Here is a 5,000-nt window from a genome sequence, read left to right as displayed (position 1 = left end):
CCACTCCACGCATCGACCCAGTATTGCAGTGTTTCTGGGAACGGTGCAGCTCCCCGTGGGGAGATATTCAAAAGGAAAAACAGCTGTTTCCCAGTGTCTCTGTGTGTGTGTGTGTGTGTGTTATTACTGAGAATAAAGCTGATATCTCTCTCTCTCTCTCTCTCTCTCTCACTCAGAGCTGCTGTGGAAGGAAACCGTTTTAAAAAGAACTTTCTCAGCTCAGTGGTATTTTTTTCTTCTCCAAGGCTGAGTGCCGCTCGCACGTAGCGATATAATTCAAAGTGCAAAATAACTTGGCGTCGTTGACTTTAAACAAGCAGGGTCTGCTTCCAAATGAAAGCTGCGCTCCCGAACTGGACTGTCTGTCTGTCTGACTGTCTGTTTGTCAAGGGGTGGAAAAGGCGGTGGTGGTGGTGAGGGTGGAGCATTACGCTCAGGAGGGGAGACTTTCTTTCAGAGGTGCCAATTAATCTGTAGCAGAAAGTCATCCCCCCCGACCGGGATTCGAAGCCCGGTCCTGACCACGAGACCACCGGGGAGAGTTGCCTCAAGTCCCTGAGGGACCTGGACACGAGGCCGAGGACACACGCACGCCTGCTGCACTGGCAGCAGCGACCAACAGGGGGCTGACCGGCTGATCCTTCCCTTTCACAGGCAGGTTTTTGGCCCTCGCTCAAACGACAAAGGTGTTCAGAAGGAAGTCCTGGGGGGAAGGCAGGCAGGGAGGGACGGACACAGGGAAGTCCGCACAAAACAGGTCCCCTGGAACCTCTGACCCACAAAACCGGGTTCCTGGTGAAAGCAGTCCTGCCATTGACAGGACAATGGACAGGGCCCGGCAGCTTGAGACACATCTTTCTTTCAATAAGCAAGTTCTTTTTAAAAAAGTTTCCTTCCACAGCAGCTCTGAGTGAGAGAGAGAGAGAGAGAGAGAGAGAGAGAGAGACACTGACTCACTGACTGATACTGACACCGACACACACACACACACATTATTTATTATTATTTTAAACGACAAAGCTGTTCAGAAGGAAGTCCTGGGGGGAAGGCAGGCAGGGAGGGACGGACACAGGGAAGTCCGCACAAAACAGGTCCTTTGGAACCTCTGACCCACAAAACCGGGTTCCTGGTGAAAGCAGTCCTGCCATTGACATGACAATGGACAGGGCCCGGCAGCTTGAGACACATCTTTCTTTCAATATGCAAGTTCTTTTTAAAAAAGTTTCCTTCCACAGCAGCTCTGAGTGAGAGAGAGAGAGAGAGAGAGAGAGACACTGACTGACTGACTGATACTGACACCGACACACACACACACACACACACACACACACATATTATTTATTATTATTTTTAATTGATTTTTAGAACAGGGAGATGGAATAGGGGCTTGCTCCGTCCACTCCACGCATCGACCCAGTATTGCAGTGTTTCTGGGAACGGTGCAGCTCCCCGTGGGGAGATATTCAAAAGGAAAATCAGCTCTTTCCCAGTGTCTCTGTGTGTGTGTGTGTGTGTGTGTGTGTATTATTACTGAGAATAAAGCTGATATCTCTCTCTCTCTCTCACTCAGAGCTGCTGTGGAAGGAAACCTTTTTAAAAAGAACTTTCTCAGCTCAGTGGTATTTTTTTCTTCTCCAAGGCTGAGTGCCGCTCGCACGTAGCGATATAATTCAAAGTGCAAAATAACTTGGCGTCGTTGACTTGAAACAAGCAGGGTCTGCTTCCAAATGAAAGCTGCGCTCCCGAACTGGACTGACTGACTGTCTGTCTGTCTGTCTGTCCGTTTGTCAAGGGGTGGAAAAGGCGGCGGTGGTGGTGAGGGTGGAGCTTTACGCTCAGGAGGGGAGACTTTCTTTCAGAGGTGCCAATTCATCTGCAGCAGAAAGTCATCCCCCCCGACCGGGATTCGAAGCCCGGTCCTGACCACGAGACCACCGGGGAGAGTTGCCTCAAGTCCCTGAGGGACCTGGACACGAGGCCGAGGACACACGCACGCCTGCTGCACTGGCAGCAGCGACCAACAGGGGGCTGACCGGCTGATCCTTCCCTTTCACAGGCAGGCTTTTGGCCCTCGCTCAAACGACAAAGGTGTTCAGAAGGAAGTCCTGGGGGGAAGGCAGGCAGGGAGGGACGGACACAGGGAAGTCCGCACAAAACAGGTCCCCTGGAACCTCTGACCCAGAAAACCGGGTTCCTGGTGAAAGCAGTCCTGCCACTGACAGGACAATGGACAGGGCCCGGCAGCTTGAGACACATCTTTCTTTCAATAAGCAAGTTCTTTTTAAAAAAGTTTCCTTCCACAGCAGCTCTGAGTGTGAGAGAGAGAGAGGAGAGAGAGAGACACTGACTCACTGACTGACACCGACACACACACACACACACACACACACACACACACACACACACATATTATTTATTATTATTTTAAACGACAAAGGTGTTCAGAAGGAAGTCCTGGGGGGAAGGCAGGCAGGGAGGGACGGACACAGGGAAGTCCGCACAAAACAGGTCCCCTGGAACCTCTGACCCAGAAAAACGGGTTCCTGGTGAAAGCAGTCCTGCCATTGACATGACAATGGACAGGGCCCGGCAGCTTGAGACACATCTTTCTTTCAATAAGCAAGTTCTTTTTTAAAAAGTTTCCTTCCACAGCAGCTATGAGTGAGAGAGAGAGAGAGAGAGAGAGAGAGAGACACTGACTCACTGACTGATACTGACACCGACACACACACACACACACACACACACACACACACATATTATTTATTATTATTTTAAATTGATTTTTCGAACAGGGAGATGGAATAGGGGCTTGCTCCGTCCACTCCACGCATCGACCCAGTATTGCAGTGTTTCTGGGAACGGTGCAGCTCCCCGTGGGGAGATATTCAAAAGGAAAAACAGCTCTTTCCCAGTGTCTCTGTGTGTGTGTGTGTGTGTGTGTGTGTGTGTGTATTATGACTGAGAATAAAGCTGATATCTCTCTCTCTCTCTCTCTCTCTCACTCAGAGCTGCTGTGGAAGGAAACCGTTTTAAAAAGAACTTTCTCAGCTCAGTGGTATTTTTTTCTTCTCCAAGGCTGAGTGCCGCTCGCACGTAGCGATATAATTCAAAGTGCAAAATAACTTGGCGTCGTTGACTTTAAACAAGCAGGGTCTGCTTCCAAATGAAAGCTGCGCTCCCGAACTGGACTGTCTGTCTGTCTGTCTGTCTGCTTGTCAAGGGGAGGAAAAGGCGGCGGTGGTGGTGAGGGTGGAGCTTTACGCTCAGGAGGGGAGACTTTCTTTCAGAGGTGCCAATTAATCTGTAGCAGAAAGTCATCCCCCCCGACCGGGATTCGAAGCCCGGTCCTGACCACAAGACCACCGGGGAGAGTTGCCTCAAGTCCCTGAGGGACCTGGACACGAGGCCGAATACACACGCACGCCTGCTGCACTGGCAGCAGCGACCAACAGGGGGCTGACCGGCTGATCCTTCCCTTTCACAGGCAGGCTTTTGGCCCTCGCTGAAACGACAAAGGTGTTCAGAAGGAAGTCCTGGGGGGAAGGCAGGCAGGGAGGGACGGACACAGGGAAGTCCGCACAAAACAGGTCCCCTGGAACCTCTGACCCAGAAAACCGGGTTCCTGGTGAAAGCAGTCCTGCCATTGACATGACAATGGACAGGGCCCGGCAGCTTGAGACACATCTTTCTTTCAATATGCAAGTTCTTTTTAAAAAAGTTTCCTTCCACAGCAGCTCTGAGTGAGAGAGAGAGAGAGAGAGAGAGAGAGACACTGACTCACTGACTGATACTGACACCGACACACACACACACACACACACACACACACACACACACACACATATTATTTATTATTATTTTTAATTGATTTTTAGAACAGGGAGATGGAATAGGGGCTTGCTCCGTCCACTCCACGCATCGACCCAGTATTGCAGTGTCTCTGGGAACGGTGCAGCTCCCCGTGGGGAGATATTCAAAAGGAAAATCAGCTCTTTCCCAGTGTCTCTGTGTGTGTGTGTGTGTGTGTGTGTGTGTATTATTACTGAGAATAAAGCTGATATCTCTCTCTCTCTCTCTCTCCCTCTCTCTCTCTCACTCAGAGCTGCTGTGGAAGGAAACCGTTTTAAAAAGACCTTTCTCAGCTCAGTGGTATTTTTTTCTTCTCCAAGGCTGAGTGCCGCTCGCACGTAGCGATATAATTCAAAGTGCAAAATAACTTGGCGTCGTTGACTTTAAACAAGCAGGGTCTGCTTCCAAATGAAAGCTGCGCTCCCGAACTGGACTGACTGTCTGTCTGTCTGTCTGTCTGTTTGTCAAGGGGTGGAAAAGGCGGCGGTGGTGGTTAAGGGTGGAGCTTTACGCTCAGGAGGGGAGACTTTCTTTCAGAGGTGCCAATTAATCTGCAGCAGAAAGTCATCCCCCCCCGACCGGGATTCGAAGCCCGGTCCTGACCACGAGACCACCGGGGAGAGTTGCCTCAAGTCCCTGAGGGACCTGGACACGAGGCCGAGGACACACGCACGCCTGCTGCACTGGCAGCAGCGACCAGCAGGGTTCCGACCGGCTGATCCTTCCCTTTCACAGGCAGGCTTTTGGCCCTCGCTCAAACGACAAAGGTGTTCAGAAGGAAGTCCTGGGGGGAAGGCATGGAGGGACGGACACAGGGAAGTCCGCACAAAACAGGTCCCCTGGAACCTCTGACCCAGAAAACCGGGTTCCTGGTGAAAGCAGTCCTGCCATTGACATGACAATGGACAGGGCCCGGCAGCTTGAGACACATCTTTCTTTCAATATGCAAGTTCTTTTTAAAAAAGTTTCCTTCCACAGCAGCTCTGAGTGAGAGAGAGAGAGAGAGAGAGAGAGAGACACTGACTCACTGACTGATACTGACACCGACACACACACACACACACACACACACACACACACACACATATTATTTATTATTATTTTTAATTGATTTTTAGAACAGGGAGATGGAATAGGGGCTTGCTCCG

The 5,000-nt window shown here is 50.7% G+C and overlaps 5 pseudogenes; all 5 read left to right on the top strand.

The window, feature by feature from the left end:
• LOC137329763 (U2 spliceosomal RNA) overlaps positions 1-54 on the top strand; it is a 117-nt pseudogene extending 63 nt beyond the window's left edge.
• Positions 55-1,333: 1,279 nt separating this feature from the next.
• Positions 1,334-1,450, top strand: LOC137329468 (U2 spliceosomal RNA; annotated as a pseudogene).
• Positions 1,451-2,758: 1,308 nt separating this feature from the next.
• LOC137329077 (U2 spliceosomal RNA) lies at positions 2,759-2,875 on the top strand (annotated as a pseudogene).
• Positions 2,876-3,846: 971 nt separating this feature from the next.
• On the top strand, positions 3,847-3,963 carry LOC137329353 (U2 spliceosomal RNA; annotated as a pseudogene).
• Positions 3,964-4,938: 975 nt separating this feature from the next.
• Positions 4,939-5,000, top strand: part of LOC137329352 (U2 spliceosomal RNA) — a 117-nt pseudogene continuing 55 nt past the window's right edge.

This window comes from Heptranchias perlo, chromosome 12 (assembly GCF_035084215.1).
Source record: "Heptranchias perlo isolate sHepPer1 chromosome 12, sHepPer1.hap1, whole genome shotgun sequence".
In the NCBI taxonomy this organism is placed as follows: Eukaryota; Metazoa; Chordata; class Chondrichthyes; order Hexanchiformes; family Hexanchidae; genus Heptranchias; species Heptranchias perlo.
The sequence above is the reverse complement of the archived record's forward strand: the minus strand, read 5'-3'. Positions and strand labels throughout refer to the sequence as shown.